Source organism: Ochlerotatus camptorhynchus, unplaced genomic scaffold (assembly GCF_037179485.1).
Source record: "Ochlerotatus camptorhynchus isolate MF236.1 unplaced genomic scaffold, CSIRO-AGI_Acam_v1.1 ptg000040l, whole genome shotgun sequence".
Classification (NCBI taxonomy): domain Eukaryota; kingdom Metazoa; phylum Arthropoda; class Insecta; order Diptera; family Culicidae; genus Ochlerotatus; species Ochlerotatus camptorhynchus.
In genome coordinates this window covers 170,001-191,454 of record NW_027040531.1, presented here as the reverse complement: position 1 = coordinate 191,454, position 21,454 = coordinate 170,001, and the positions used below count along the sequence as shown (strand labels likewise).

Below are 21,454 nucleotides of genomic sequence, written 5' to 3'. Positions count from 1 at the left end.
CGCACGGTATTTGCTAGTCAATCAGCGATCGATACACATAGATCGACCAAGAGAGGGAGATAAATGATCAACATAGAAACCACCCTGCAGCTTTCCCACGTTACATGTCGCACACTGAAAAAAAAAATCTGAATTTTAACTATCGCATAAAACCTCCCTTCGTTTAATTTTGAGCTATACTTGGCATAACCAGCGAAACCGTTTACAAGCTTGCTTACAATATTGCTAATTTATGCGATACTCGCGTGATCAGAGATATAGTTGTTAAACTTATCAAACAAGATATCCAAGCCTCTTTAAAAACAACTGAGTAACATGGACTGAATGTCTTCTTAATAAAGAAACAACAGAAACATCAAAGCCTCTCTGAAGTTTAGCAGTAAGAGCTCCCATGACCCGGGTGCAAGAGATATCATTCTCTGGGGTTAATCTCTGCCTGTATCCTCGGAGAGTTTTCTTGTCACCACTGGAGAGATTGTTAAACACAGCACGAGAGTGTGGGAATGTTGACAGTTCACTGTTTGCCTGTTTTTGAGAGTGAGATGCACTCGTGTTTTGTTGCACAGTCCCATACGATTGGTGAACACATCGGGGAAATTGGCCTTCAATTCGACTACCTGGTGATCTGGTTGTTGGCTACCGACCAGCTTGCAGAATGATGAAAATGGTACGTCCCAGAGCCCAAACTCATCCATTAGATCTGAGCCTAGAACATTCAGGGAAAGTCAGTACAACAAACGGTGCAATTACCTTCCTTATGAGTTCCGCCGATAGTGTACGTTGCTTGGAACATGGCCTCGATATTAAGTCTGTCTCCGAAAGCTGTTTGCACTTGACAGTCCGGTGGAGACGTTTGAGGTGCCCCGATATTGATTCAGTTCTGTCTGGATATAATGGTTATGTCCGAACCCGAGTCCAGCTGCATTTCAACCGGAACTCCGTTTATCGCCGTCTCCACATAGCGCCGGCTGTGCATCACGTTCTTTACGGTTACAATCCTGGATACGTGGTGGTTTTTGTTTTTCTGCTTCCCCTTGAACGATTTAGAACTCGGCTTGGATGCGAAACAGGAACAGTAGCCCTCCTTATGGCCGCTGTGGCCACACTCACGGCACTTGTGAGCCTTGAAACTGCATTGGCTAGAGAAGTGCATGCCGCCGCAAGACCAACACGGTGTCCTCGGTGTGTCGGATTTGTTACCGCCAAACTTCTTCTTGTAACGGTTGTTGTGGGGGGAACTGGCTCGAACAGCTTGCGATGCAACAGTGCCAGCAGCGGAGGCAAAATGACTGCCGATTAGCGAAGTGTCTTTCTTCAAATTAATCATGCTTTTGCACTCCTCTACTATCTTCTCCAGTGTGATGTCCTGTGTTTCGTTAATCTTAGACAGCAAGCGCATCCGGATGTCCGCGTCCTTAGATGATCTCAACCCGCACACTAAAATAAGGGACTTAAACTGGTCCTCTTTGAGCTCCTGCAGCGACGCAAGCTCTGTTTACCCTACAGGAGTAGGTAATTAAATCTTCATTTTCCCCCTTCGCCGTCTGGAGGCACTGGTACCGACGATGGAAGGTGGAAACCGGACTGCCGAAAATGGTTTTCAATTTGGCAATCGTTTGCTCGAAGGTTTGAGAGTTTGGGAAGAATGAACGAAGTGTACCTTTCGTGTGCTGCGGGGTTGAGCTTTCGAAGCAGTAGCCGTACTTTCGTGCCTTCGTCCAATTTGGCAGATCTGCATACCTGGAGAACCATGCATCGAATGAGCATCCCTTTTCCAAATCGTAAGTGAACTCGGTAATATTGCTTGCTAGGAAATCTAGAACTAGCTCGTTCTGGTTGGCGCTCTGGACATTTCCTTGGATGTTTACCATCTGCTCCACCATCCGGGTCATAAGTACTTGTTGGTTGCTTAGGAGCTGCAAGATTGTTTCCTTGAACGGTTGATCCGCTGTGCTACCTGCGGCTCCTGGTACTGGTGGTTGTGGCCCAGGCATGGCGAACACGCGGATGGTACTCGACGCGACGTTTTTCGACCGATTTTCGCGAGAAAACAAAAAACAACCGGCACGACTTTGTTTACAGCCTCGTCGCCACTTTGTTACGATGTAAGAGTGAACCGAGTGATGTAACGTAACAAACAAATAAATCTTATTTTGAGACAGAATACAAAGTTATAATTAATACTGTTCAGCCGGCGATTAGTCGTTTCATTCTCTGATGACAAGATGACTGCGATAGCCAGCGTTGCCAGATTGTTTTAAAGCCTATCGGTATCAGAGGTATTAAAAATCGGTATTTATTGGTATTTTCTATTTATTTAATTTTATACTTTACCGTTTTTGAAAGCGAAAATTTTAACGATGGTGACGACTGGAATTTGAGGGGAATTGCTTTGTTTGACGGCTTTTTCAGTCTTAAAACACTCCTTATTTTTTTAATTTTATTTTTAAAACTATCGTTGTCCTCAAGTGGTGATCAAAACTGTGACCCAGCAGGGTTTTTTTTTCAATTAAATATCATTAAATGCAACCAAAATATGGAAAATCAGCCACAAAAACGACAAACAATATTTTTCCTCGAAAAAAGCCATGGGTTGTGGCCAAAATGTCCGGCAGATTACATCGTAGTCGTTGCAGTGTTTTAAGACTGAGAAAGCCGTTAATCAAAGCAAAATTTTTGAACTATGATCGGAAAATTTCGGAAGAAACTCCGGGGAATGTTTAAATAAGCTTCTGAATGGAGCTGAAAAAACATCCAGAGAAAGACGGAAGAAGCTTTCCTGAATAAAGTTCGATAAAAGCTGGAAAAACATCCGGGAAACTTCCAAAACACGAATTCAGAAACTTGTGGCGAAAATTTAAATAAACTATCGGAAAAAATCGGATGTCACATCCAAAGGAAGTCATTTCCAGGTAAAGCCAGAAAAAGCTCGGAAAACCTTCCAATAGAAGTCGATCAAAAAAACCTTTTGTTTATGGTCAAACTTCCAGAAGAAGACGAATGAAATTTCTAGGAGAATTAATTAGAACAGTCGAAAGAAACAAGGACATAATTCCGGGAGAAAGAGATTCCTGGGGGATGTTCTAATGATCCAGAAAATTTTCCTGATATTCATAAAGCATTCTCGAAGACTCCGGAATTTCTCTGAATTTTCGGAACATTCCTTAAATATTCCATAATTCCTCGAAATTCCTTAAAAGTTCTTGTAATTTTCCTGAAATTAGGGGCTGTTTTGGAGTTCTCTGGTCATTCTCGAAGCGCTCGGAACTTTCCTGATTATAATAAGACTACCGAAATATCTCTACACGTTAAGTAAAAATAACAATCCTAATAGTTACCTTCACATGGAAAAATATTGTTGTTTGATAGAAACCTATATTTATTCCAACATTAATTTGACCGTCAACTCAATCATATCTACCTAATAGATTCAACTGTTCATCTTATACTCAATTCAACTATAACTTTGATCAATTATAACAACCGTCAAATGTAATTTATTTATATAAAGGGTGTCCACGATGAAATTGCCACACTATGAAATTGCTCTAACTTTTTAACCGTTGGGTAGAATTTAATGAAAATGTGGGTGGATTTAGTTCATAGTGCATTATTTACATCCTGCAAGTTTTAAAGTCCTGTGATCAAAACTCGCGGAAATGGAGTCGAAAGAACAGCTCGTGCGTGATAAAATCTTGCGCATTCATCACGAGAACAAGGATCTCTCGCATCGTTCCATCGCTAAAACGTTGGGAATCGCGAATTCCACGGTGTCGCGAGTGATTAAGCGGTTCGAGGAACGGTTGACCACCGATCGGAAGCCCAGAAGTGAAGGAAAAAGTATTCCGTACAACACCAAAAATCACAACCGCGTAGTTGGGGCCTTCAACCGAAATCCGAACGCCTCCGTTAGGGATGTGGCTAAGAAGCTGCACCTAAGCCGAAGTTTTGTCCAGAAGGCCAAAACTAAGGCTGGGCTTCGAACGTTCAAGGTACAAAAGGCCCCTAATCGCGACGAGAAGCAGAACAAGTCCGCCAAAACCCGTGCCAGGAAGTTGTACCTCAACATGCTGACGAAAGTTGAATGCTGCATCATGGACGACGAAACATATGTGAAGGCCGACTTCAAACAGATCCCCGGCAACCTGTTTTTCACGGCCAAGGATAAGTTCAGCGTTCCGGAGCATGTCCGCACTCAGAAGATGTCAAAATTTGCGAAGAAATTCCTGGTTTGGCAAGCCATCTGCACGTGCGGGAAGCGGAGTGCACCTTTCGTGACCCAGGACACGATGAACGGACAGGTGTACATAAAAGAGTGCCTCCAGAAGCGGCTGCTTCCTCCTCTGAAGGCCCACAACGTCCCAACAATCTTCTGACCGGATTTGGCCTCATGCCACTACTCCAAGGACGTGCTGAAGTGGTATGCGGACAATAAGGTCAATTTCGTGCCGAAAATGTTCAACCCTCCCAACACTCCGGAGCTCCGCCCCATCGAGAAGTACTGGGCGATTATGAAGCAGCACCTTCTTAAACGACCTAAGGTAGTGAAGACAGTCGAGGAACTGAAGAAAGTATGGGTTTACATGCAAAAAACGGTTGATTCACAGGTTGTGCAGAATCTTATGGCCGGTGTTAAGGCCAAGGTGCGGGCATTTGCGTATGGACTGTAAATAAAATACGAGTAAAATGGTAAAATGAAGTTTAATAGTTATTTCTCAATCCCTGAAAATTTGATGTCAATCGGATGAAAACTCGAATTTTGCGAATCAATTTTGTGTGTGGCAATTTCATCGTGGACACCCTTTAATTTGGTTTCAACTGATCATCATAAATCCACATACTTTTTACATGTAAGGCGTAGAGCAGGCGATAAGATAGCTGGCTCTCACGCAGATGAACACGGTTCAAATCAAAGCTGAATGTTCTTGTGCACTTTTTTTATGATTTTGCAGTTGTGTTTTTAAGATCGATAAAGAAGCAAACCAAACTTCCTTAATATGTCGATAATGAAGAGCAGTTCGTTTAATAAACATTGTAAAATTTTGCTTTCCTAACACTAGTTTTCTTGAATCAAGCATAGTTGTATTTTGAACTTTGACGTTTGTTCATCTACTGAAAAATATAGTTAAGCCAACCGAGGAGCCAACTATGGACTATAGTTGTTGCCCTCTATATATAGTCAAATCAACTATAGTTTCGGGTTATCTCTAAAACAATTGAACAATATAGTTATTTTGACCGGAAAAATAATTACGTCTGCTATAATTTGTTCTCCGTGTAATCATCTTTGAAGGTCTCTGGACTTTCTTGAATATTACGAAATCTTCTAAGTGTTCTCACAATTTTCTTGAATTTATTGTAACATCAGCATTAAAGTTCTCTGATCTTCCCGATTTTTTTAATTTTTAAAAGTTTCGACACTGCCATTACAAGGCATAGAACTTCCCATAAAATGCTCTCACAATGTTCTAATGTTCATTTAACTCCCCTTACGTTTCCTAAATTTGCATAAGCCCCTCAGGACATTGCTGAAGTTTTCGGAAATTGTCTGAGTTTCTCGGAACTCCTTTATAATTTCAGCAATTTCATTGAAATTAATTGATCTGTCCTGATGTTCTCTGAGCTTCACTAAAGTTCGTGAAGACCATTAAATTTCCGTGAAGTTCTTTGGACTTTTGAAGTTTCAAAAATATTTATAATATTTCCTTAAGTTCACTGGACTTTTTTAAAATTTCCGGGTTTTCGAATATTAACAGAAGTTAATGAAACTCTCTTTAATTTATCGAAACTTACACAAAAGTCGGGACTTTCAGAATTTCTTAAATGTTCCTGCAGCTAGTGTGGATCCACAATAAAAATCTGATAGCATGATGAAAGAATCATACGAGCGAAGGCTGAAGAAGCTTCCAGGGGAAGTTGGATGAAACTTCAAGAAGTTTAAACATGAATTAAAACTTCCGGAAGTTAAATAATGTTAAAAAATATTTCTCGATTCCCTAAGAATTACCAGAAAGAGCCATCGACTATTTCTCGATTGATGGGTAGCCAAAAACGGTGAGGAAATTAAAACATTAGTCGAAAGTGTATCAAGCATAAGGCATCTTTAGAGATGATTGTTTAGAAATTTAAGGGCTCAAAAAATATGATGTATTAAAAAAGATGCAAGTCTCTAACAAACATTTTCTCCGAAATTCGTGCGCGGGCAGTCAATAATAAATTTGATTATTTAAAAATAAATCGGTATAGATCGGTATAAAATCTTAAAAATCATCGGTGTTCTGAGGAACCTTATCTGTATATCGGTAAATATCTAGTTCGGAAATCGGTATAAATCGGTATACAAATGACAGCTGTTGGGTGACAGCCGTGAGCGTAGGGGAATAGGGTCGCACTCCAACAGATATCGTCTTTGCGTGGTGAAACAAATCTTCTAGTTCTTCTGACATTTTTTCGTATTGCCCAGTAGATATATAACAGAAATTCAATTTTGTGATGCTTTTCCTTGTTTGTAGTTAAACAAGCCCAGCCGCTGATGCAATTGATTCTAATGATGGAATTGACGGTACTTCTGTAAGACAAGAAAAGTAAAACATGAATTAATAAGTGTGCAAGGTTTAAACAAGATTTTTTTTAGCCTACAAATAAAAAAGGTGTAAATTTAAATTATCAATCTGAGTATTCTTACCAAATATATCATCAGGTTGGTGGCCACTTGTTGATGGTTGTTCATCACTTGTTGGTGGTTCATACCCACTTGTGGATGGTTGTGGATCGTACAGATCCGAGCGCAGTTTTTTGGATGAATATCTATTGTGCTGAACCAATCCACGGCATGACTTACAAATGCGCATCTGTACATTCAGTTGGTGAGTATTTCCCATAGATTACATTTTTTGAATGAATGCTGGTGTTAAGGGGCAGTTCACCGCTCAAAAAAAAAATTATTACGTTTTGATTTTTCTAAAAATATTGAAAAAAGGTATCAAAAATCTAAAAAAATCACATCTTTTCTTAGTTTTCAAAGAAAATTCACGTACAAAAATATTTGTCATTATGGCATAAAGTTGGACTCAAAAAACCACAATACATCGACTTTTCGGTTTTTCATGATGAGATAGAAAAAATATTTTTACTTGTAATTTTTGACAAAAAATTAAGGAAGAAACTGATTTTTTTTTGGGTTTTTGATAAATGAAAAATAAAAACGTATTGAAAATACTCGGGCCGGTAAGCTTTCCCTTAAGTGACGAAGTTTCTTTCGGTTGCACTTGGGATTCGAAATACCAGCACTGCATTTAAAAACTCTTACGGCATCCATGAGAATAATTGCTATTAAACGTTACAGTAATTTACTTTCTCACTGTCACTGTTTCTACACTACATTGAATAGGATCGTATCTACATCTTCACTTAAATAGCAAATAATGTATATCTACAGACAGGCTTTTGGTCGTACCTTCATCGTACCTTTTTTGTACCTACATCTTAAACGGGAAAAAATATATATTTTCAAGGAACATTTTATGACATTGAAATTGGTTTTCTCACTCGTTAAAAATATCTTGTTTGCGATTTATGTGATTTGATATATCGACACCCATATTTACCATAACATGTTCCGTCCATATCTCCAAAAACAAGTTGACCCTTTCTTTAATATTCAAAAGCTTTATAAAAGATCATTTTATTTTTCATTTGGAGTTTAACTCAATCTTATTTAGTGGTAGACGCGAAACACATCTTTCAACATTTTTAAATTTGTCGTTCACACCCTGAGAAAAAAATCATAGATTTTATTCAGTGCAAACACGAAAAAGTTTTTGTTGAATAACTTTTTTCCTGTAAAAGTGCCCATCTTGGGATGTATCAACGAGTTGTAGATAAATGGTATGGTATGGTTTTTTTTTTGAGAAATCTTATTTTTAAGTTTTAAAAATTATTATTTTCAGTGTAGAAAAAGACTTTTATTTGTTATATTTTTTTACAAAAGCTTATTTATTCCTCTACAAATCATCCTTGAGCAACATTTTTGTAGGACTTGACATTATTGAGTTATATTTATTTTGAAGAAAATGATGACAAAAAAGTTCTGCCCTTTGGTCTAAATTAAAAAAAAAATAAGTATGCAAAGTTGCTTAAGAAGACGAAATCTATACACTTACAAAGTTTCATTGACATCTGAGAGGGTGCTGTCAACCATTTGTCGAGTTAGCGTGAAATTCGTCAACTACTACTCAATTTCTTCGTGACATGTTCCCAAGCTTAAGGGAAACTGCATTCCATCAAACCAGCATGAAAAAAAAAAAAACAAAAAATTCAAAACCATTCCACTCATTCCGAAAACAACAATTGAAAAGTTTTTATTATGACACCTTCCGGTGCGGAAGGGACGGCCGTTTTTCTACTTTCACCCGCAAATTTCCCATTGCCTAATTGGATCAAGCTTCCGGACGTAGAAGCAGCATACTCGTAGCCCAGTCAGGAAGCGATCCCTTTTTTTTCCCTTCAACCATCGACAACCAAATGTGGGAACAACAACGGGAAGCAGCTAATTTGTGCGACCTGGGTAGAAAAGATGGTTTCCTTCAATTTGGGTGCATCCTCCATCCTGCTGGGACTGGAATTGCTGGGAGAACGGGTCTTCTTCCGTAGCCTCGGAAGATGGCGCCAATTTTTGGTGCCTTAAATCCAATTATATTCAAGTAGTTTAATTAATTCGGGACTTTTGGGAATCGGAAACTTTTCGCATCCATTTGCAAAGTGCTTAAGTCTGGAACTTTTCTAATTTATTCTTCCGTTTTGCTGGTGGAAATGCAGAAAGCATGAAATTCCTTCCCGATTGAATTCTAATTTAAGCAGCGCTCTAAATTTCCACAGAATCATTTACACCTTATTCAACCTATCGTTCGGCTTCAACCTCAACCAGCCCCGTTCAATTTAAACTTGGGTCACGTCCTCACATTCAATCAAAACTTCTCCACTTTGGAAGCACGCCTGCTTGCTTCCGGTTGTGTTTGACTTTTCGATGAGAATGGCAGCCACACACACACACACACATTTTGTTCTGTTCGCAAAGAGTCATTTTTGTTCTGGCCAACAGTCGAACGCAATCCATATGCAGTTGCTTTATATAGCATTCAAAGACTGCCCTCAACGGTCTCATTATAATTAAATTATTTCCGAGCAAATATGATTGCACCGTCATCAATGATACTCTGGCTCTCGGGAGGATTCAAACAAAAGGGGATTTGGGATCGGTTGTGCAATTTTAGAATTGAAGGACACGAACGACGGGGAACTTGCAGAAGGGAAATTATTGCTTAGGGTAGACTTAGGAGCCGTTTCGACTTTTGACGATACAAATGTATATGATTATGATGCAGAAACCTGAGGTTAGACTGCTGATTAAACATTTCGACTTCACCATGAACATAGCCATCAGAAAAATCCACAGTCACACAGCCTGTCTAAGATACAGCAAACCCACTCTTTAAATATTTGTATTATATTTTGATAGAAAATCAATGCCATAATCCCGTGATGATAAATCATCATCGGCTCAGAGCTCTGCTCAGTTTAAACCCTCCAAAGACGAGAAAGGCAAAAATAGCTGCAGCATGCTGTAGCATACTGCTCGATTGGGACCGCTTTCATCGCCCATTATAGACATTGTGTGGGCTTGTTTTTCACCAGCTGTTGCAGTATGTGCACGTCTACTGCTGCTGTTGCTGCTGCTGAATCTGCTACATTGTTCCCAACCCGAACTGCCTTCAGGTTGGGAAGATTAGAAAATATTTACGAAATGTCTCCTTCGCACAATTGAACCATAACTCTCACCGGTACAATGCAGCAGTCAAGTGTGACGACGAGGACAATGGGACAGCTCCCAAGATTTGCTCAGTACGTACCTTCTGTCTCTGGCCCTGACTGTAGACACAAGAAGCTGCTATGCAGAGAACATGAACGAAAGTAAACGTTCTTCCCTTCCGGAACGATGTTTGAACCAGGCCGTACACCTTCAAGGACTATTCTGCTACAGTCCCTTCTTCCGATGTGATCATCTTAACTGAGTAGGAGCTTCAATTTCAATTGACTTTCAATCGATTGGAAAAATGTTTGGATAGGGCATTGAATGGGTTGTGTGTTTACCCTTCAGGACACCTTGATTGAGTGCCCTTAATCCGAAAGATATGAGCTGCCAATTCGAGAGACATTCCTTGTCCAACTTAATTAAGGCTCCATCGCCGCAATCATCACACGGCTCGAAGAAAATGCATTCAGCTGCCAAAATCCCAGCGTAAAGTGCAAGTCAAATCAAGCACCCATCAATGTCGTCGTCGTCGTCGTCGTCGGCTTCATCATCATCAACGTCGTCGTCGTCGTGGACTTATTGCACCGAGACCTTTTAAGCATCGTTTGCACTCTTCCCATCTGACACATACGATGGATGAAAATGTGTCACATACGAAACACAACGCGCTCCGTGAAGCAACCGAATCAATAATCGATAATGTTTATTCATCAGACCCGTCGTTATGTCGCACCACAGTGCTGAAGATGCTACCTAAGATAGTGTGCTAGACGACTGCAGGCGGAGTTGTAGGGTTTTATGAATCTCGAGTTGAGTATATAAATTGCGGTATGTGGTTTCATTAGTTCTGGGTGTTTTGGCGATGTTTGACAAGATGAACTTCTTTGGAATCTGTTGATGTCTATTTATGAGTGTGGGAAGAATTTATGGTGCTGATTTATGTCTCTCGATATTGGATTGTTGCCTCTGTTAATGTCATTACTTGATTTCATTTATGTCATTCAGAATTGAGGCCTTATATATACCTTCGGAAATTGAAATGGCTTGAGAATCTTAACTGCTATCTAGGAGCAGTTAAGACCAGATCTCACTTCAATAATTGATTATTGAATTTTCAAATAGCCGTATCTGCTTTTGTAAACAAAGATTCAAAAGTCAATTTGTAGACACTCTTAGCTTGCCTACGGAAACTAATACCACCATCAGGTAGGGTAAAGTTTCCCCAACATTGTGGTGGTGTTAGTAGAAGAGCTAAAAATTGCGACAAATTGACATTTGAATCTTTGTTCACAGAAGCAGAATTCTCACGTCACGTCGGATCATCTACGTCAATATGTTGTACATTGTTCGATTATCTTCATCGACTTTCCGGATATTTTTGACACACAGTTCGATGGAAGAACTAGCAATCTAGCCTCTAATCCGACAAAGAAGACAGCAAACGTTTTTGTAGCCGAAAGAGGGAGCCGATTAAGAGAATCGATCAATTTAAATTGATCTATTTGAAAAGTAACGCGAGAATTCACTCTTGAATTAATTTGTCTTAGGCAGTGCGGCATAGTATTGACCTTACACTGCGAAATTGACAAAATAGCTTTCGTCACTCACTCGAGCTAAAGATCATATTCTATGGAAATCATGTCAATTCAAGCTTAACAATGCATTAGGTCCTAAGTAACATTGACAGATTCTCTTCATCGACTTACTGTGACAATGTAGTTTTTTTTCTCATGTATGGGTACTTTAATTTTTTTATTTATTTATATCTTTATTAAGGAGACTTTCAGCCGTTGGCTGGCTCGTCTCCGACTGGGGCGGGTACTTTAAAATTAACGTATTGATTTTCATACCTAGCAGCGTTGCCAGATATACCAATTTATCGGTATTTATAACAATTTTCAAACTTGACATCGATGTACAGATAAGGTTTCTCAGAATACCGATTTTCGAGTTTTAATACCGATTTATACCGATTTTTGTTTTTTAAATAATCGAAATGATTACTGCCTGCCCGTGCTAAACTGTCAGAGGAAACTATTGTGAGAGACTTTTATCTTTTGGACATTGAAATTCTTGAGCCTGCTGATCAATCCTTGACCATTGCAGGAACTGGTGGAGTTTTCGGATTACTGAGGCCTCGATGGGTGATAGCTCAACCTCGAAAGAAAGTTCAAAAACTCTTATTCGGTCTTGAAAAATCAGTCGATTTACTGGGATCTCCTCCAGTGTAGGTTCAAGGATAGCGGTAAGTGGACGCCCTATGAGTTAGTGCGCGGGGGTAATCGCTTCAGGTTCTGTGGGATCAGTGGAATGAGAAAATAGGGGACGGGAATTGAGGATAGCCTCGATTTGGGTCATAATTGTGTAGTACTCTTCGTAGGTCAGTGATGCATGGCGTAGAATCTGCTTAAGGTGTGTTTTAGTGCTTTTTACTCCGGCTTCCCATAACCCACCAAAGTTCGGAGCCCGGGGTGGGATGAATTTCCATGTAATCTCTCGTGGCTGGCAGAAATCATTCAACTTCCCTCGCATTTGATCTTCCCTGAACAACAAGTACAAATCGTACAATTCAGATTTAGCGCCGCAAAAATTAGTTGCGTTGTCCGAATGCAACTCTTCAACAAGACCACGCCGAGCAACAAAACGGTGGAGTGCTGCTATAAACGCAGTTGAAGATAGATCCGACACAACCTCGAAGTGAATTGCCTTTGTGGTCATACAAATGAACAGCGAGATGTAGGCTTTTACCAGTTTCGAATTCCGTCCTCCTTGACGAATGAAGATCGGTCCAGCGAAGTCAACTCCTGTTTTCGCAGAAAAGCAAACGATGCAGGACCTTATTACTTTACGCACGGTGCTCCGAGCATTGAGAATCCAAAACCTTTGACGAATCAGGGAAATTAAACCTGACGAACCAACGTGCAAATTTTCCTCATGTAAAGCTCTCACAAGGGACTCCGTAATAGAATTCTTATCTGGTAGAACCAGCTGGTGTTTGGCATCATAGGGCAGCTGGGAGTTTTGTAATCGACCCACAACTAGCAAAATATTATTAGTAAGAGTGGAGCGAAGCTCAGCAAGTCGACGAGCAGGTTGGCCAGATTTTAAGGCGTTTATGTCATCTAGTAGTTCGATGTGTTGGATGTGTCTGACAATAATTTCCATGGAATGCCTCAGCTCAGGAATAGTGAGAGACTTCGAAAAAGTTCGCTGAGACCTAGGCAATCTTGAGTTCTTCACAAATCTTAAAATGTATCCGACAATTCTCTGAAGTTTTCGGAACGAGCTAACGTTGGTCATAAATGGAAGAGTCTCAGGACGAACGACAGGTGTAGCAATTAGAGTGGACTTCAATTCTGGCAACTCATCATCTGGAATGGGATCGGATTCATTCATATAGTAAAGGGTGATACGGTCAAAATTTGGTCAAGGGAAAACGCGTGTAAATCGGTGAAATCGTTTATTTAAAAAATCAAATTAAATTTCTTTTTCAAGTTCAATTAGTATAAAATTCAGGAAAAATGTTCAGTTAGGCTTCCGCTTTTCCAAATCCGAATTGCCGGGCCTTACGCTTGACCCCTGCCATCAGATTTTGTACAGCCACCTTGTCCACCTTCTTCGCCGCAGAAAGCCAGTTTGCCTTGAACTGTTGCTCGCCCTTAGCAGTTTTTTTTTTGGTCTTCTTTAGGTTCCGCTTGACAATAGCCCAGTATTTCTCAATTGGGCGGAGCTCTGGCGTGTTGGGAGGGTTCTTGTCCTTGGGAACCACCTGCACGTTGTTGGCGGCGTACCACTCCATGGCCTTTTTACCGTAATGGCAAGATGCCAAATCCGGCCAAAACAGTACGGAACAACCGTGTTTCTTCAGGAAAGGCAGCAGACGTTTATTCAAACACTCTTTCACGTAAATTTCTTGGTTGACAGTCCCGGAAGCTATGAAAATGCTGCTTTTCAAGCCACAGGTACAGATGGCTTGCCAAACCAGTTATTTCTTTGCGAACTTTGACAGTTTCATGTGCTTGAAAACATCTGCTACCTTTCCCCTTCCTTTTGCCGTATAAAACTCCTGTCCCGGAAGCTGCTTGTAGTCGGCTTTGACGTAGGTTTCGTCGTCCATTACCACGCAATCAAACTTCGTCAGCATCGTCGTGTACAGCCTCCGGGATCGCGCTTTGGCCGTCGTATTTTGTTTATCATCGCGATTTGGAGTCACTACCTTCTTGTAAGTCGATAGTCCGGCTCGTTTTTTGGCTCGATGCACGGTTGTAGACGATACATCCAGCTTATTTGCGGCATCTCGGAGAGAGAGGTTAGGGTTTCGCTTGAAACTACCGGCAACTCTCTTTGTCGTCTCAGCGGCTTCCGGTTTTCGATTTCCCCCCGATCCAGACTTCCTGGCTGTCGACAAACGTTCCCCAAACACTTTAATTACATTTGTAACGGTTGATTTGGCAACTTTTAGCGATTTTGCCAACTTTGCGTGCGAGTAGCTCGGATTTTCGCGATGCGCGAGCAAAATTTTGATACGCTGCTCTTCTTGCTTGGACGGCATTTTGACAACTGAAGAGTGAATTCCAAAATCAAAATAGGAGCATCATTCTACACACACACACCTTCAAAATGAGGGGTGTTCAGGTTTTTTAAATGCAAAATTGAAAGAAATACGTCAAGTTGATATTGACCAAATTTTGACCGTATCACCCTTTATTCATCGCTGTGAAGGAATGTTGGTCCATTCCACCACAAATGGTTTTCGGCAAGCTGCTCAGGTAGCTGTCCACGAGATACCACATCGGCTGGATTCTCTTCACTGCGTACTTATTTCCATTGGACGGACATCCTGTGTCTGATTATTAATCTCCGTGACACGGTTGTGGACGAACAAATTCAGTTGGTCTGGTGACAATTTGACAAGGACAATTTGGCTATCGGAGTAGTACGTGATCTGTCGAAAATCCATCTTAAGGGCAGGAATAACCATGGATGCCAATCGGGATAGCAACAGTGCTGCACAAAGTTCCAGTCTTGGTATTGTAAGACCCTTGATCGGTGCTATCTTAGACTTGCTGCATACTAACGTAACCTTAACGCTTTGAACTGAGACTGCACGAATGTAAAGACATGCTCCGTATGCTAGGTTTGACGCATCGGCAAAACCGTGAACTTCGTAAAAGACAGCGTCAGGGAATGCCATATACCTTGGGATTCTGATCTGTTGGATTTTATGGAGAGATTCACGGAAGGTTTGCCAATCTTGAAGAAGTTTTCCATCGAGCATATCATCCCAGTTTAACTGACTCAACCATATCTGCTGCATTATAACCTTTGCCATCACTATTACGGGAGACACTAGACCAAGGGGATCAAAAAGCCTTGCAATTTCGGAAAGGACAGAGCGTTTGGTAGGAGGCTTTGAATGGGAGGAAAACGAATGAGGAATGAAAAGGAAAACATCATCCTTTGGATCCCACAGCAACCCCAGAGTTTTAATGGACTGGTTGACGTCAGCATCTTCAAAGGTGAGCAACTTCTCTCTTTCCTCCTCCGGCACTGTCTGGACAATACCCAACAAACAATTTTAGCTGCAGCTTAGCTTATACAGGCAAAAATTAGCTGCATAAGGCAAATTTTGGCTGTATAAGCTAATCTGCAGCTAAAATTGTTTGTTGGGTAGCCTCCTCGTTGGCACACCATTTGTGGATTGGGAATCCACCACACTTCAATAACTCGGTCAACTCTGTTCGGTATCGAATAGCATCTTCAACGGTATCAGCGCCAGAAAGGACATCATCAACGTAAAAGTCTTCTTCCACAATCCTTGCCGCGATGGGAAAGCGTTCTGCCTCGTCACTAGCCAGCTGCTTCAGAGTTCGGGTAGCCAGAAAAGTTGCACTAGATGTCCCGTAGGTGACAGTTAACAGTTCTAGCACTTCCAGCGGATCAGTTATTTCTTTCCTACAGAAGATTCGCAATAGAGATGTCTGGCTGATGTAGTGGAGGATCTGACGGTACATTTTGGAAACGTCCGCAGTAAAGACATAGCGATGCCTACGAAATCTCAAAAGGATCGAAAAAATAGCATCCTGTACCTTCGGGCCTATCACCAACATCTCATTTAGAGAAAGGCCAGATGATTTGGCTGAGGCATCAAATACGACCCTGAGCTTAGTCGTGGAGCTTGTAGGTTTTAGGACCGCATGGTGGGGTAGATAATAAGTCAATTTGTTTGACGAATCATCAGACTCAAACACAGATGCTTATATTCGTCGATGAACTGACCATACAACTGCTTCAATTCGGGATTCTTCTGGAACCTCTGCTCAAGCATGAAAAATCGACGGAGGGCAAGGGAACGATTGTTATCCAGATTGGACACTGAATTCTTCAATGGTAGCTGGACGGTATAGCGACCACTCCAATCACGACTGGTTGTGGAACGATATATCGTTTCGCATTGCTGTTCTTCGTTAGTCAGCACTGGGGAGGATTCAACAGCTTCCAGGGACCAAAACCTTTCCATAGATTTGGCTAGTCCAATCCAAAAAAACACGGCATGATTGGAATTTACTATTGCTATCCACAATATTTACAACAGTGGTCATTAGAAGACTGTTATCAAGACGGGGAGTGTTGCTTACTGAACAAGAGGTGGTAACTGGGAGAACAGGCTTCACATCAGGGAAGTTGGGTGTTTGTTCATGGGCTTGAACGTTAACCGGAAGATTAGTTGGGGCTTGGGTATTCGCATTTGATACATTTTCTATGTGCAAAAGTGTGTGGTGCTTACCTTGACACTTCTGGCAAGTGCGAGATGAACTACAGGAACTGCTCAGATGGCCTTTCTGCAGGCAATTGTAGCACATTTTCAGCTCTCGGACCTTCGTTTGACGTTGAGGGATGGACATCGTATGGAAGACTTCACACTTGAAGTTGGGATGTGCACCGGCACAAATCTCACAGGTTGTTTCGGTATTTCCAGTAACAGCATACGTCTTGACTTGACCGCCTTTCACTAGGCTGGAAGGATTCTTTACTGGAACATTAGGCTTCATGATGGATGGAAATTTTGCTGACCCTTCGCAGCGTTCCAGGATGCCATAACGCTTCTTCAAAAATTCGATAGTATCGTCGTAGGTAGGTATCACCTTGTGCGGTGTCCTTCCGGGTATCCTTGTCCAAGGCTCCAGCAACCAGGTTAACCACAAATCTTTCGGAGACTCCATCCAACTCGTCCTCAATCAGAGCCAACCCATCGACGTGTCGAGTCACGTCATCGATTAGTTCTCGCAGCTCCTTGGGGTTTTCCCGGCTCAGCCGCCGGAGATTCAGCAATCCTTTAATGTGGCTATCCACGATAACACGTTTATTTTCAAATCTATCTTTGAGTATTTCCCATGCGTGGGCATAGTTGTTGTCATTGAGAGTGCGGGCGTCGATAATGCCAGCAGCTCCTCCTACTAGGGATCGCTCGAGGTAGTAGAGCTTGATGCAATCCGAATCGGTGGATAACCGCATCACATCACAAAACATGGCCTTGAAGCGGGGCCAGTTTTCAGGTTTACCATCGAAGGTCGGGATGGGGGCCTTCAGTGGCTGCTGCTGGACGATAATACATGGGCTTTCAACAGGTTGTATCACGGGAACATTACACCTTGCTTGGATCGCTTGTCGACTAGCACACACGTCTCGTTGTAGTGGACTTCAAAGTTCATGTATCCTTGATCCTGTTCTTCGATTCTCTCGGCAGGGCACACCGTCATCATCTGATGATGGAGGTTCAAATACTCGTTGCATATCTGTCAGAGGTGCCAACAAAGAATCAATTTTCTTCGTTGTATCACCGCCACTTCGTGGGGAGCCCATCCGGAAGATCTGATAAGGCTTTACAAACCCACCATTTTTTTCGGTTTTAGAGTATGGTAGCTTTTGCTTCCAGTTGGCGGTGAACATGCACATATTGTAGCTGCAACGGATTCAATGTCGTTGTGTTCGAATCGCACTAGGTTGTATGTAATCGACGCATACAATGAGCCTGGAAGTACTTGCGGGCGTATTTCCATTACCAGATCGATTCGCGAAATTGTCGTTTCGGTTCCTTATCCACTGTGAAGTCATGAACCCGTTGGTGATCGAGAATTTTTAGAAGCTGCTTGAGCAAAATCCGCAAACACGATTCATGAGCTTGTACTACGAGTACATGACTCTGGAAATCAGCCCCTCTTTGTTCAATACCAATGAAGTATCCCTCGATTTAAGTTGTTCTTTCGTAAGATTCGATCTCACAATGTGGGAGTAAATTCAAGGAAAACCAGAGCCCCATCGACCCCTGATTGTACCATCTATCTTCGCGCACAAATACTGCGACATCATTGCCGAGAAGAGATTTTTCACTGATGGGTTCACAATAAATGCGTCCACTACTGGTTTTTGTGTATTCAATGATCTTTAGAGCGCCTCATATTAGCTTCAAAAAACATGTTCAGTATACGTTCCGGATTGTAGGTGTAAGAGCAGATTTCCTCATTTCCCCCTGATCACTATTTCATTTTTTCGGATAATGTAAGTTCTCTGGAGACTATGGGATCAATGAGGCCGATGCAGCACTCGACGTATTTCCTGAACGAAATACGATCGTCACTGGGTGCTTTATCAAACAGCTCATATATCATCACCTTAGCATGAGTCCCTTCTCCTTGCTCTATCACGGGCAATGAGAAAGTGGACTCGCTGGCTAAGGTGGGCGCTATGGAAGGTGACATTTACGAGCGACAAATCGCCTACAATGAATTTTTCACAATTGCTCGTCAGCAAGTCCTTTTCAACTGGCAACAAAAGTAGCATGCTGGTGATCTGGGAAGATGGTTACATTCGATCCTCCTACAGGTGTCGATCAAACCCTGGCTCAAGGGATTGGACGTGGATCGCAATTTTATCCGGGTAATGTCCATGCTCATGTCCAATCACTACTCATTAAACGCACAGCTCTACCGTCTAGGGCTTGTAGACAGCAGTGTGTGTGCCTGTGGGAACGGCTATCACGACATCGAGCATGTTTTCTGGTCCTGCACCTCACATCATGTACTACTTGAATCCCTCAGGGTCCGAGGAAAACAACCTAATGCACCAATTAGAGGCGTTCTGGCTTGCCGTGATCTCGATTTTATGAGGTTTATTTACGAATTTTTAAAAAGTACTGATTTTTGTATCATTACAGCAGTGCTTTTAATGCTTTGAGATCCACAGCACATTCTCGCCAATTCATTGCTTCATGCATAATCAACCGTCGAAGCAGAAAAAATAATATAAACCAATATCCCTTTACCTATGTCCCCTTACAATTATTTAAATAAATGTAAATATTAACCTCGAGTAAACCGCGAGAATTCGGCCCCCATTCTACTAACTTTAGTTGTAAGAAATTATTATCTAAAATTACATGTAAAGTAATTTGGTTCCGCGAAGCAACCGCATTTGAGCCTTGACAAAAAAATGGATTATATAAAAAAAATCTTATCTCTAAAAACAATTTCATGTCATCAGCATAAATAAGCACTCTGCGATTTTTCAAAATAAAAAACATATCGTTAACGTACAAAATGAAAAAAAAAAGATCCCAACAGCGAGCCCTGTGGAACTCCTGACGTGACTAGAATTGGGTTAGTTTTTTTTTCTCACTGAATCTTACAATTTGCTGACGATCCGTTAAATATGACTAAACCCAGGTGAGGAGTTCCATCTCAATTCCATTTTTTTCTAATTTAAAAATCAACATTGGAATGTCAAGTCTATCGAACGCTTTACTGAAGGCAGTGTAAAGAGCTTCTATTTGGTTTCCCTTGTCCATTGCAGTTAATGAGTAATCAGCAAATTCCAGGAGGTTTGTTGTGGTAGAACGAACTTTAAAAAAAGCCGTGTTGTGCATTTGTTATTCGATATTTTATATTGCTGAAGATATTTTAAACAACCAGTATAAAGGGGTTGTGAGCTCAATTTCTAAATTTTTCACGAAGGTTGGTAGGATTTCATCTGGTCCTGAGCCTTAAGTGGTGTCCAAATCATTTAGACCTTTCAAAATATCTTGAATATAAAAATTTCAAACATCAACATTACTCGAAAAGTCAGGAAAGCATGAAAACATTCCATCCACACAAAAATGAACAAGATGCTAGAAATTGGAATGAGTGATCCACTCTTAAACAAACACCCATAACCTTAAACTGAAAGCGCAATCAATTAAACAATGATTAAAGTTATACAATCATGACTCTGCCTTTTTTGTAGCTGATTCTCAATAGCTCCTTAAAGCACCAAAAAAAGAGCATCCTTTTCGATCCTCCTTTTTTCTTCAAACATCTTGAAGCGGAAATGACCCCGAATTGGCAAAATATCTGGCACTGACGAAGGTAACTGCCTTGTCAGGGTTGACTCATACTTTCTTAAAGCCCTCTTCCCTGACCGCTTTTTTTGTGTGTGTGTGTGTCGGAGGAGTATAACGAGTTACGAGCGGAAAGCAACCGGCATGGATGGTCTCTTCATTCAAATTAATTCAATTAAAAATGGCTCCCGTCTTCCCCGGGGTTTGATGGTGAATATTTTATGGCTTGGAAAATGGAGCCCCGCCCAACCGAACGGCTTCGCACATCACATTAAGCCCTGGGCTATGGAGTGACGTGATCTTGAGATGCAGCCCGCACGGAATCATTAAAAATGTTGAATAGTTGTAAAAAGGCAAACATGCTTCTCGGCTACTCAAAGGGGGTAACTCTTGTATGGAAAAATGAAAAGAGATACGCTCTTGGTGAAATTTTCGAAAGAACAGACGTGGTTGTGAATAATTGATATTATAACATCTTGTGGTGGGGTGGCACTCGTGCTAACGATGATAAAAAAAAACTTGACAGCGGTGGGATTCGAACCCACGCCATTTCTGACTGGTGCCTAAAACCAGCGCCTTAGACCGCTCGGCCACGCTGCCTACATTTAGCACTCAATTTCATCACATTCGCACTCGCTACCCACTTATCACTTCATACTCCCCCACTCATTTCACCTCAATCAGCCAATTATTTCAGCAGTTCATTAGTACTCAAGTACCGCGCAAGTAAAATCGGCCACAAACCCATTACCATTCTTCTTTCACCGTTCCGAACGACGCTATTCCCGGGGCTGTTTTCAAGTAAGAATAGAGCGAATGGCTTCCCACTTCCCAGCTGTGCTCTCCCAATTAAAGTCCCAGCCAATCTAGAGCTAGCTCTCTCAATTACCACGACAGCGATTTTAGCAAATGGATTCACATGTAAAATTCATCCGACCGGAGATAACCATTCTAAATCCCGGTCACTCCGGCTTTGCCGGCAGGTACTGGTCCCAAGATCTCAACCGGTCATGGGATAGATGGAGACCGATTTAAAATCATTTTATTATTATCACTTTAATCACTTCTTCCTGTTAAGGTTTCTCTATATCTCAGTGGCGTGAGCGCTAACACACGAGCACCTTTATCTCTACTACCGCTGCTGCCCACTCCCCCACTTACTCACCCGCTCAGCTGAGTAGACGAAGCACATTCAGAAGATAAACATAATCGGTAGAGGTAAAGCACACGGAAGGAGGCGGACTAATGCCTTTTTTGTTGATGTTGTT

At 41.5% G+C, this 21,454-nt stretch overlaps 1 protein-coding gene and 1 non-coding gene across 2 annotated transcripts in view; one reads left to right on the top strand and one right to left on the bottom strand.

Moving 5' to 3' along the window:
• LOC135713013 (neuronal acetylcholine receptor subunit alpha-7-like) overlaps positions 1-21,454 on the top strand; it is a 382,027-nt gene that overhangs the window by 275,508 nt on the left and 85,065 nt on the right. The gene's annotated exons all lie outside the window — the stretch shown is intronic.
• TRNAL-UAG (transfer RNA leucine (anticodon UAG)) lies at positions 20,707-20,786 on the bottom strand. Its single transcript has one exon. It is a non-coding gene; the product is annotated as a tRNA-Leu (tRNA).